The 12,425-nt window shown below is 51.5% G+C and overlaps 1 protein-coding gene across 7 annotated transcripts in view; it reads right to left on the bottom strand.

Moving 5' to 3' along the window:
- ATP2B4 (ATPase plasma membrane Ca2+ transporting 4) overlaps positions 1-6,784 on the bottom strand; it is a 93,791-nt gene extending 87,007 nt beyond the window's left edge. For 5 of the 7 annotated variants that reach the window (XM_032319296.1, XM_032319290.1, XM_032319293.1 and 2 more), the window contains exon 1: positions 6,365-6,784. The gene's annotated coding sequence lies outside the window, so the exon portion shown is untranslated. Of the gene's footprint in view, positions 1-5,079; positions 5,410-5,479; positions 5,503-6,364 lie in introns of those variants that run through there. The other 2 variants (XM_032319292.1, XM_032319291.1) reach the window with 2 other exon arrangements.
- Between the last annotated feature and the right edge of the window lie 5,641 nt (positions 6,785-12,425).

Below are 12,425 nucleotides of genomic sequence, written 5' to 3'. Positions count from 1 at the left end.
GAATCACTGATTGCTACTATTTTGTACGCACATACATACCACACACCGTACTATTTTTGCTGAACCACTGGACAATCACCTGCAAACCCTTGGCCCCTAAATACTTTTGCATACTCTCTAAGACCATTCTCATTACCACTGTGACATCCTCAACAATTAATAATGACATATCATCTCATACCTGTCCCAGAATGTCTCTTATGGTCTTTTCTTTTTTTTTGACCCAAGATCCATTTAAGGTTTATTCATGGCCTTTGGCTATAATGTTTCTTTAGCTTCTTTACATCTGGCCTGGCTTCTGCCTTCCTGCCCTTCTGCCTTGGCACACAATTTCAACGTTTCTACTAATGACATCCACTTTTTTGAAGCCTCAGTCCGCGGTCACGTGGAGTGGCTCACATTTTAGATTTGCCTCTGGTCTCCTCACGATTAGATTCCAGATTAGCATTTTTGACAAGACTACAGGTGACGTCTCACTCATCAGGAGGAATTCGGGCTGGGTGGGCCCGCTAGGGCCGATGTTTGGTTATTGGGTTATGGGGATCAGTGCTGAATGTCCCCGTCGCAAAGGCAGGTGTTTCATTTTGCAGGGAGTAAGTAATTCATGAGGTGACAGGCACTGAGATCAACCTTTCACCCAACGGGTTTAGCATTCATTAGTAAAGCCTGGCGCGTACCAGCTACTACATGAGGGGTCGCAAACTGGGCAATGTCAAGGTCTGTCAGTGCCGCCATCTTTCATTAGTTGGCATCTTTGTGCTAAGCGGTTTCCCTCCCTGTCCCACTTTAACCATCAGAATGGACTCGCGGCATCTTTTATTCGGTGTCTCACAATCTACTACTCTTATTCTCTTCAAGGCTCAATGTGTCCCAAAACTGCACTCGGGGGGAGCCTTCTGAAGCCAACTCTGGTGTCCTTTGGCCACGAGCATGTTCTAGCTTTCTGGCATCACATGATTCATGTGTATGTCCCCAGTCCCACACTTAGAACCTGCCATTTCTCCAGGGAGCACTGCTTTCTGGTTGGGGGGGGCAGTAGTCCTTAGAAAGAAACATCTGGGCACCAGATGTGCTCACCGTTACCGGGTAGCACTGCTTCTAGACCCTTCCAGGGAATAGGCCTAGGAGTTAAAGGATCATGGGGTTCTGCCTCACCTTCCCCAGTTCTGTATTTCTGTCTCTCTTCTTCCATAGTGAAACCCTCATTTCCAAAGCTATCAATATGGTTACTCATTAGATCTATCCTATAATAAACAAAAAACTGTTTCCAATTTCTGACACCAACCATGACTAATAACACAATGATAAAGTTCAAGATTTTTTTTTGTAGTTCTTTTTATACCAAGAATATACATTCCACTAAGCACTGAGGCATTACACCAAAAAAATTACTTGAATTAATTATTTTCTTTGACGAGTAATCAAATGGACATTCAGTTAGGTTCATTACTTCTGTTGCGGTCGGTTTTGGGGTTTACTGTTTTCTTTCTCTGCGATCTAATTTAACTGGTAATTATGTAAAATATTTATACCGGTACAAAACCCAAAACTGTCTAAAAAAGTGTCATAGTAAAGTTTCATTCCCATCTCTATCTCCTCTACCTTGTTCCCACCCACCCTACAGGTAACCATTTAAATTAAGTTCGGATTTAACCTTTGTATGTGTCTGTGTGTGTGTGTGTGTGTGTGTGTGTCAGTGTGTGTGTTTGCAAAAAACTATTCTTACTTCTCTTGCTTTCTCGATGCAAAGGTGGCATACTACACAGACTCTTTACCATCTCGTATCTTCCATTTAACATATGCTAGAAATCATGTCATATCAGTTCACGGAGCTCCTACTTTTTTTGGCTGCATAGTACTCCAGTGAGTAGATGTGCTGTTGTTCATTCAGCCAGTCTGTTAAAGATGGCCATTGGGTAGCTTCCAGTGATTTCCTTTCCTGTTACAAATATGCCTTAAAGAATCACCTTGTGCATATGTCTTCTTCTATCTGTGAATGTGCATTTTCTGGATAAGTTCCTAGAAGTAGGACTGCTGGGTAAATGCGTATGCTATTTGGTTAGATACTGCTGGCTTGCCCTCTCTAGGAGTTGTACTGGATTGCACTTTTAGCACTGACTTTGCAACCTAGGTGGATCCTGGGAGAGGTGTTCTGAGCTGAGAGTTTCCCTGAGCCTCTATCTGAGAGTCCTTGACCTCCCCACCAGTAAAGACAGCCTCACACTGCCCCTGCCCTAGTTATCTGGCAAAGGGGTCTCACTGATGCCATCCCAGTTCATCATCCTGAATTATCCTAGAGCTTTCTGTACTTCACTTAGGAAATCAGAGCAAGGAGAAGGGATGAGGCTGAAGACATCAGCCAGAGAGGAATTAGAGTGGGGAAGGCAGTAGAGAGAAGGGATCCTTGCCCCTTGCTGCCTAATTCTCACCTCCCTTTTCTCTCCTTTGGTCTCTCCACATCCCACCCCCACCCACTCCCCAACACAACTTGGCTCCAAGAGCTCCTGTGCTGACCAGGAGCCCTTGGCTCTGGTCCTAACTGGATCCTGCCTGGTTTCCCTCCCACAGGACTGTGGGCTGACCGCAGTGGGCTGGCTTAAGGTGGAGGCAGAATCTAGAAGTCCCTGTCATTTCTCTTTTAACACGTGCAGGGGAAATAAGTCAGTGGAGCAAGCCTGGCTCATACCAGGGAAAGAGGAAAAAGGCGACAAAGAGAGATGTTGGGAGAGGAAGCACAAAACATTCCACACAAACCTTGGAGACTCCAGCCCCAGGGGCTGCTCTCTTTCTATGACCCACTCTACAGAAAGGGGAAAAGGGAAATGAGCAGGGGAAAGGAAGTCCTCCGAGTCTGACCAATGATGGGAATCAAGTCGGAGGAGCAGGGACCTAGGGTTGGAAGGGAGTGCTATCTGAGGGGTAGGCTGGGGGAAGACATCAAAGCGCTAGAAGAATTCCTCCAGGGAAAGCAGTGAGGGCTCAGGGTCCAGGTCTTCAAGGTCAAATCAAACACCTGGGCAGAACACCTGGGTCAAACACCTAAGCCAAACATGCTCCTTAAGGTCCTGGAGAGCCAGAACAACCGCCCTTCTTTCCTCCTTACAAAGCTTCATGGATCTGGAAGGCCCCAAACAGGCAGAGTTTATCCATGTCTTAGGGCACTGGGTCCCAGACCAAGAACATAAACCAAAAGAGAAAAGGGCCCATGAGGATTACTGGGAGCAGCTAAATTCTTGAAATAGAGGCAGTTTCCCGTGGAATGTTGAGTAGCTGACAGGTGGCAGCTGAGTCCGGCCTGGGCCAGTAGCCCCAGGGGCTCTCTTCCCTCTGAAGACCCTCCAGCCCAGGCTGGGGAAGATTGAGGCTCCCAGCATCATTGCTCAGGGACCGCCACCCCCTTCTCCACACCACGTGACTTCTCCCGGCACTCAGACCCCGGGCAAACTAACTGCTCTCCTTCTGCCCTTGACTGGGCGTTCCCATTTTGACTTTGTTCTGACACCAAAGACCACAGAGATCGGACAAATCTGACTCAGCCACTCCCTCCCACCATTACAGCGGGCGCAGTCTTTCCATTGTGCGGAGGGGAACTGAAGCCCACAGGGCTAGCTAGGCATCAGCCCGGAGGAGGGGCGATTCTCCCGCTCTCCCGAAATGTCACTCCTTCTTTCAACAAACGTTGACCAAGCACCTTATAACATGTCAGGTACTGTGCTGAGAGTCCCGGGGCTAAGACTGTGCCTCCTTCGATCCAGCCTCGAATCCAGACTTGCCCTTGAATCCAGCCGGGGACACGGAGGTGGCAGCGGGCCGGGGAGGGGCTGGAGGCTCAGCGCAGGCCGGGAGGCAGCAAACCTGGGCTCGGCGGCTCCGGCGCCTCCCGCGCGGAGTACTCGCGGGAAGGCAGCGCCGGGGGGCGGAGCCGAGCTGCGGGAGAGGCCGCGACGGGGCGGGGCGCCGGCCGCAAGGAGCCCGGGGGCCGCGGGTTTGCTGCAGCCCAGGCGGGAACAGAGGAAAGGTGCCCCCATCGCCCAAGCCCCGCGACTCCAAGCCTTAGCGGGGTCGGGGGATGGGAGAGCCGGCGCCTCGGCTAGATAGGGACCTGCTCCCCGGGTACAAGCCCTCCCCGAACCCACCAGAACCTACCCCTAGTCAGAGCACTGAAAGTAGGAAGGCCAGCCGCAGGGATGGTGGGATTATGGGCCCCCGCGGTGGCAGGGCGCGCGGGGGGGGAGGGGTGATTTCGGGTTGAACCTCAGCAAGATGGTGGCAGGGGGATGGGGCTCCCCAGCAGGAGGGGAGAAATGGATCCCCCTCCCCTTTTCCTACAGAACAAGAGCACGGATCCTGTCTTGGGTCACCTGCCCGTTGGGGAAGGCCTCACTTCATTCTCCATTAGGAGACAAGGAGGGAGAAGCTGCCTGGCCTTGGAGTGTACTCAGATCAGTCATCCAACGCCTCAAAATAAAAACTGGTTCCTGTTGCTCCCTGGGCCCCCATTTAATCTCTCCTCCAACAATCCTTCGCTTCCTTCTTCCCAGCTGCTAAGCTCCCACCTTTAGTACCCGTCCAACCAAACCAGCTGGGGCAGAAGGCAGGTGCTTCCTCCCCCCCACCTCCCCCAGACCGACCCCGCTGATCCCTCAGCTTCAGGTCCAGGACCCACCTCCCAGTTCCCGCTCCCCACGCCACCACCCCTAGCCAAGCCGGACCCCCTCACTAAGCCACTGGAGCCACCACCTCCTCCTGCCCTCCTCCTCCTTCACCTTTCCCCAGCCAGCCCGTCCTGACCGCCTAGGCGCCCCCTCCACGGTTTGTCCCAGCCTAGGATGACCCTGGTCTCTTCCCTTTCTTCCACGGAAAGAGAGCCGGCGCTGAGGGGGCTGCAAGGGGGCTTCGGAATAGGAAGGGCAAGAAGGGGCAGCTCTGGGGAGGAGCTCTAGAAGGGAGGGGAGGATCTGCAGCCTCCCAGCCAGACACCCCACCCAGAGGAGATGGCGCTGTAGCCCGGGATTCACTTCCCCTCCCCCGCCGCGTCAGTTGCGTGCCCGCGATTTCTCCATCCGACATCCCCCCTACCAGGCCAGCCGGCGCCGACACCGCGTCTGCAAGTTGTTGTAAGTCCGGCAGGAATGCCCGGGGGAGGTGCCTCTGGCCAGCAGAGTGCCCACTCGCTCCCAGGATGCGCAGGCCACTCCCGCGTCCCCCCCCACCCCGCCCCACGCAGCTGGAGAAGAGCGGTGGGTCCTTCCGAGACGCGGGAGTGCGGGAGGCGGGCCTCGCCTTGGGGAGGGTGCCAGCCGGCCTCCTCCACCCCAAGAGCCAGCCAAGTATGTGAGGGAGCGAGCGTGTGCAGGAGAGCGGGAGGGACCATCCCAGCCCCATTTCCAGCTCTTCTGCAAGACGGAGCCGTGGCTCAGGACGCTTGGGGACCCTCCCCAGGATGCCTGTGACCAACCCCCAGCCGCCCAACGCTCACCAGCTCCACAGGCACCAGCCCTGGAACTGCAAACTTTCCAACTTCACCCCCTGCTCTTTCCTCCCCCGTGGGACCAGAGATGTGTGGGGCGGTGCCCTCAGAGACACTCAAACAGTTGGTTCTTGACGCTCGGCACACACTCAACAACAGCGGGGCGAGGGAACTCCCAGCTTTTTCCACAGCTAATTATAGACGTGAAAGTCTGAGGATGTTTTGCAAGCGGCAGAGAAACTGCTGAGGTTTCTCCACGAAGCTAAAGAAATTTAATTTGTGAATTTGTGCACTACCCTCCCTACCCCCCAACTTCTCCAACCTCCACCCCCCCCCCCCCCAGTGAGCCCCTCTCCCAGTCCCTCATCGCAGGCCCTCCTTCCTGTTGAAAATTTCTTACTCAGTTCTTTTTCTTTTTTTTTTTTTTTCCATCTCTCTTTGGGGCTTTGGAGAAAGGGAACAGACGCGGAAAATATTTTTGCAACAGTTTTCCATTCTGCGTCTCATTCCCAAGCCAAGGGGGAGGGGGAGGGCAGGAACGGATGGAGGGAAATAAATGCTTTTTCCAAAAGCGCAGTTTGGGTGTGAGAAAGACAATCTCTCCATCGCCCTACCCCCCACGGCCCAGGAATGACAAAAACTAGGAAAAGAGAAAGAAATCACTTGTTTGATTACGCGGTCTCTCAGAACGGAATCTAGGAAATACAGTGTTTGACAAATCTGTGCGTGCACACACACAGACACACATGCACACACACAAACACACACACTCCAAACCCAGTGGCAAGAAACGCGATAGGCAAGAAACATGCTAGGGAGTTTTAGAAGCCATTGAGAGCAAAGAAAGAAACAAAGTTTGCAAATCTCCAGTCAATTCATTCTCTGCAAGCCTACCTCTCTTTCTAGCAAAGATCCAGGCTTCTTCAAGCGGGACTCTCCCTCCGGGTTTCCATGGACGGGGTAGGATGGGGGTGACCACCCACTGGTCTCCCCAGTGTGGCAACCACGTTATTGATGCTGGCTTTGCTCTCTCGCCTTTCCAGCTACCGCCGGGGAGTGGGTTGGGTCTCCTCCCCCGGCCAAGGGAAGGACCGCTCAGGTTCCGGGAAGAAAATGGGTGCTGGACCGGTGTCTCTGGCCTTGCTCTCCTCAGAGGGATGGTTCCCCAGGAAGTTCGTGCTTTCCCCCTCAACCCCCAGCTTTGGACGGTCTCAACAGCAGAGCTCTCCTAAGAAAATGCTTGTCATGGCAACAGCTCCAGCCAACTCCGGCCAGACTCTTGCTCACCAGCTCTGGAGCATTGAGGGAGGAGAAGGGGGAGGAGCGAGAGCTGGGACGGAGGTGGGGCTTGGCTGGAGGCCAAACCATTACTCTACTGTTAAGGTGGCACGATTTCGAGCTGCAGCTGCTTCCTGGTTTGTCTTAAGGGGGAATGGAGAAATGGAGGGGAGGAATCCTCCCTTCTCTCGGGTTTCCTCCCCGCCCTTGCTGTCGCTTGTGGGAAGGAAAGTAGGGTGGGGGGTGGAGGTGGGGAGTGGAGGTGGGGAGTGGATGTGGGTGGTGGTGTTCTACCGTTGCTGGGTGGAGGGAAAAAAAGGAAGCTTCTGCCGGAGGTTGGTTTCCTGCAGCTCCTAAGGGCCTCTCATCCTCTTACTCACTTGGACCCAGGACCCCAAAACCCAAGGTGTCTGCTGCACCTTGGTCACTGGCCCTCCACCCTCCTTCCCCCGTCTCAATAGGGGGCTCCCTGGAGGAGAAGGAATTGCTTTGGATGCACACTCTTTGCTTTCACACAAATCGTAGCACACACCTCCTCACCCAGACTTCACACACACAGGATCCTGGGTCATATTTTGCTCCCTCTTGCCTCCCTACCTACCGGGGGCCCATCCACAGTGCATGATAATAGCTGCTTTCTTATGAGCCCTACTATGTGTGGGCTAAAGCAGAAAAGCTTTGCATGCATGGTATTATTTCCGATGCTCCCGGCAATCTTGGCAGGCACTTATTATCATCCTCATTTCAGAGTTGGGGAAATTGAGGACCAGTGTCTGGCCCAAGGTTATACACCTGGTTAAGGACAGAGCCAGGATGCAAAGCTAAGTCAGACCAACTCCAAAGTCCATGAATTTTCCTGTGCTTGTGTCCTGCTCCAACACACATTCCCATATTCATTTGCCCTCACTCCGGCATCCATGCACACTTATACATAGCCTATAAATTGTTAATCACGCCTCCACAGCCACACCCCCACCAGCACTGTGCAAGAGTGCCACCCATAGCTTTTGCCTGGATTTTGATTGTAGCTTTCAAGTACAAACATGTACCATCCACTGATTCACACAACACATCTACATTGACTGATCTATTCCCACACCTACCTCGGCACACCACTCATTCATGTTCATGTGCTTCTGGAAGGCACGTTGATCTATACTTCACAGGTTAGGGTTGTCAACTGTGCAGTGGAAAAGGTGACCCAGCAGAACTTCAGGGCTTCGGGAAAAGGCCTCTTAGATCCATTCAGCCTAATCCAGCCCTTCACACCATCCCTGCCCTGCTTTGCATCCTGTCCTCCCCGCCCTGGGACAGAGAACCATAGGCACAAGGAGAAACAGACTTGTGAATTAGACTCCTAGGGTCTACTTTCCTTCTGTCCTTTAGCATCGTCTCTGATTTCCTAACATTTGGGTCCTTTTCTCCTCTCTTTACTTTCCTATCCCGCTGCTTCTCAGTAACTCATACTCATCCTATTTCTGACCCCGGGGAAAGTTAAACAGATAAAAAGAAAGAAACTGTTTTAGATTTGTTACGCTGGGCACAGAACTTAGAGCTCCCCAAGATGGAGACTGTCTGGTGTCATCCATCTGGGGAACCAGGTCCAAAATAAGCCTCTGCCCGTCCTGTGCTGCTTCTCTCCTGCCCAGCTGGTAGAAGATTGCAGGGATAAGGGGGAGCACATAGCACCTTCTATGGAAACCATCCATGGAATTCTTTTTTTTTTTTTTTTTTTTTAAGATTTTATTTATTTATTTGACAGAGAGAGAGATCACAAGTAGGGAGAAGGGCAGGCAGAGAGAAAGGGGGAAGCAGGCTCCCCGTTGAGCAGAGAGGCAGATGCAGGCTCAATCCCAGGACCCTGAGATCATGACCTGAGCTGAAGGCAGAGGCTTAACCCACTGAGCCACCCAGGCGCCCCCATCCATGGATTTCTTTCCAAGCTTCACCCAAGGGTGAGTTTGGTTTTCATTCACTCCCCACCCTCTCCCAACTTCTTGGGTCCCTCCCAACCCACCCCCCAGGGCATTCGGAGGACCTGCTGGCAGGGATAGGGACGTACCTTGTTAGAGTTTGGGAAGTCCTACCCAAATGTCAGCTTCAGGAGCCCAGATGGGTTGTTGGGGAAGACATGGGAATGGAAGGAAAGGATTCCACGAGCAGGCTTCAGATTTAACAGCTTGTCGGGCTTCCTGCTGGATTGCCATAACCTGACATTTCAGAGCCCAATGAGTGTCAGTTGCATCTTTATCCTGAGAAAGCCAGTCTCCAGAATGGTGCTTTAAATGTATTAAAGTATATTTTAAGCTTGTCTGCAGTGACTGTGCGTGGAAGCATTGCCTAACTGTTCAGTAAACTTGTCTTGGGGGAGTAACAAGTTAGGCCAGATGTGTGGTCCCATTAAAGGAGAAGTCGACTTCGGCTGCCTGGTATGTGGGGGCTGAGACATGATGTCAGTTGCTAGCTGGTTAGTATGTGAAAGGCAAGATCCTCTCTTCAAACTCCCTGGGGAGTTTTGGGGAGACAAGCTTTGGGGGGGAGGTGCTGCCAGAGAGGCTCCCTTGTGTGTCCCACCTCTGGCTGGCTGGTCCTCCCTTCTCTCAGAGCCCAGGGCTGCCCCCTGCCCAGGTGGGGGTGGTGGGATGAGAGAAGAGGAACCCTCCACCCCATTCCAGCCCCCAGCCCTTGTAAGAGGGGAGGATGTGAGAGGTGGGTCAAGGTGACTTTAGGGGTCTTTAGTCTGATCTCTGCAGCTAAGCCAGCCACAAAAACCTGTGCTTTCTGGAAACCCAGAAGCCTCCGTGGCTTATTTCTTCCAGCAGCAGGCTTGAGGTCTAGAACAGATAAAAATCAATCGACCCATAGAAATAACCACTAAATGTAAGACAGTGGATTTGTGCCCCTCCCCCCACCTTGGCAAGATGGAGGGGGCTACGTCTACCCACAAAGGTTCCTGCCTGGGCTGTTGTGTATAGCTGATACTGCCCCAGCCTCCAAGGAGGCCCCTTTTCTTCTTATCCCCACCGCTGGGCCATGGCCTCCCTGGAGCAGGCCAGTCTCGGCAGGGCGGCCTTCACAGAGGACCCTGTCCCCACCCCTCCTCTCATTTGAAGAAAGTGCATTCAGCCTTGTCTCTCCCTTAGGTGTTTAACAGAATATGTTCGTCTGGCCCCTTGAGAGCTCCCTCAGGAGTTCCCCAGATCACACTGGCAGATTCTCCTCACCTCGTTTGAATGCGAGCTGCTGCGTCTCTCCCTCCTGGGGGATCAGCTGTTTGCCTGCCTAGAGCAACAACCATCCTCTCCACACCTACACGGCTTCTTTAAGACTATCTTTCTTCTCACTGTTAACAAGGGAATTGTCATTTTACTAGTGGTCCCACCCCTAATTGGCCCAAACTGAGCCAATTAGATCCTTTCCTGGGATTTTTGAACTTAGGACCTCCGAGAGAACAAGGTTTGCTTCCCTCCAGCAGAGGACACTGTGAGGTGCGAGCTTCCTGAATTTTCAGCGACCATGTTTCCTGCACCCGGAAGAAGGCAGCCTGTGGGAAAGAGTAAAGCTTACATGGGGAAAAAAGCTAAAAGGAGAGGGGAAGAGTGAGTCCTGGCAACATTTGAGTCAACTGTACCTCATATCCCACTGTGCTCTTCCTGTTCCTACGAATGAGCTGGTTATGTGACTCATTATGCATGCATAAGCTACACTAATTTGGGTTTTTTGGTCCCTGGTACGAGGTGATATAGAAAGTCATATAGAAACCCTTTGAGCTGGTATCTACCATTTAGGCATACTCATTTCAGTGAATTTTATTCATTCATTGTATTCATTACTGGATTCCTACTATTCAAATCAGGATGCATTTCTTGAATGTTGAACGGCTTCAACATCCACTGGGCCCAGACAAGATGCACAGAGATAATAAAGCTTATAGTTTAGGAGAGGAAAAAATATATATTAGTAGCGTAAGTAACCACAATAGAAGGTGTCATAGTTGTTCTTTGAAATATATTTATTGAGTGCTAGATAATACGTGTTAAAAAGTGAAGTATGAAAATATAGTAGTCCCCCACTTCTTTTTTTAAAGATTTTATTTATTTGACAGAGAGAGAGCATAAGCAGAGGGAGTGGCAGGGAGACGGAGAAGGAGAAACAGACTCCCCATTAAGCAATTAGCCTGAGCTGGGGCTCATTCCCAGGACCCTGGGAACATGACCTGAGCTGAAGACAGCTGCTTAACCAATAAACCACCCAGACGACCCACAGTAGTACCCCCCACCCCGCCCCACTTATGTTCCAAGACCCCCAGGGGACACCTAAAGCTTTGGATAGTACTGAATCCTAGCTATGTCATGTTTTTCCCTATATGCACCTACCTACATACCTATGATCAAGTTTAATCTGTAAATTAGGCAAGGTAAGAGATTAACAGCAATGACTACCATACTTCAATGGACACAGGGACTGACTTCTTCCGACAAGAATGTTAGAAGACTCTAGGGACGCCTGGGTGGCTCAGTGGATTAAAGCTTCTGCCTTCAGCTCAGGTCATGATCCCAGGGTCCTGGGATGGAGTCCTGCATTGGGCTCTCTGCTCCGTGGTGAGCCTGCTTCCTCCTCTCTCTCTCTCTCTCTCTCTCTGCCTGCTTCTCTGCCCACTTGTGATCTTTGTCAAATAAATAAATAAAATCTTAAAAAAAAAAAGAATGTTAGAAGATTCTAGAAAAGAGATGGTATTTGGAGATACCTGAAAAACCTTGAGGAGTAAGCTTTAGTATGTTTTGGAGGAGTGGGTGGGGTAGACCCCTGAGGATAATGGCATGAGCAAAGGTACAGAGGTAAGAAGGATGGAGCGCAGGCTGGGGGACTGGACTACTAAGGGTGCTGAGCAGCCCCTTTGGGTCTGTGTTGAGCAAGCTTGCTGTAGCAACAGTGTGGAAGGTAGATTGGAAACCTAGGGGGCAAGCAGGGGTGACCCATGCCCGGTGCCGTGCTGGGCAGTTTCATATAACATAGTTATATATAACACAGTCCTTGTCCTCTAGAAGTTTCCCATCTAGCTGTGGAGACACATAAAATAGATAACAACAGTGTTACCTGGGTGATGCAGTGGGTGGTGTCTGACTCTTGGTTTTGGCTTGTGTCATGATCTTGGGTTTTGGGGATAGAGCCCTGGGAGGGGCTTAAGCGTGCTTAAGTTTCTTGCTCCCTCTCCTGCTGCCCCTCCCCATAGCACAGGCAAGTGTGTAAGTGCCCTTTCTCTCTCAAATAAAAAATAAAAGTAATCTGGAAAAAAAGAGAGAGAGAGAGAGATAACACCAAAAAAGTGTGTGATCATGTCTAAAACTTGGATCTATGTGAAAAAGCCAAAGACAGTCTAGTGAAGGGGAAGTTAGAGGTGGGCTGGAGCCTTGGGGGATGGCTTCTTCTAGCTGGTGGGGAGCCAGCTGGACTTTGAAATTCTTCCCAGTGTCTCTCTTCCCACTCCCCTGCAGAGGAGTCTGGTGATGGCTCAAGGCAAGCTCTTTATCCAAACAACATCTGTCCCCATGCCTCCGGTCCTTGTCATACATAACCCCGGGCAAGAGGAGGAAACTGGATCCAGGAAGTCAGAGCTGGGGAAACTGATGCAGCCACAGGTTGGCCCCAAGGGCTCGGGGACAAACGTGCCCCCATA

This window comes from Mustela erminea, chromosome 17 (genome assembly GCF_009829155.1).
Source record: "Mustela erminea isolate mMusErm1 chromosome 17, mMusErm1.Pri, whole genome shotgun sequence".
NCBI classification, from domain to species: domain Eukaryota; kingdom Metazoa; phylum Chordata; class Mammalia; order Carnivora; family Mustelidae; genus Mustela; species Mustela erminea.
This window is presented reverse-complemented; position numbering and strand designations above follow the sequence as displayed.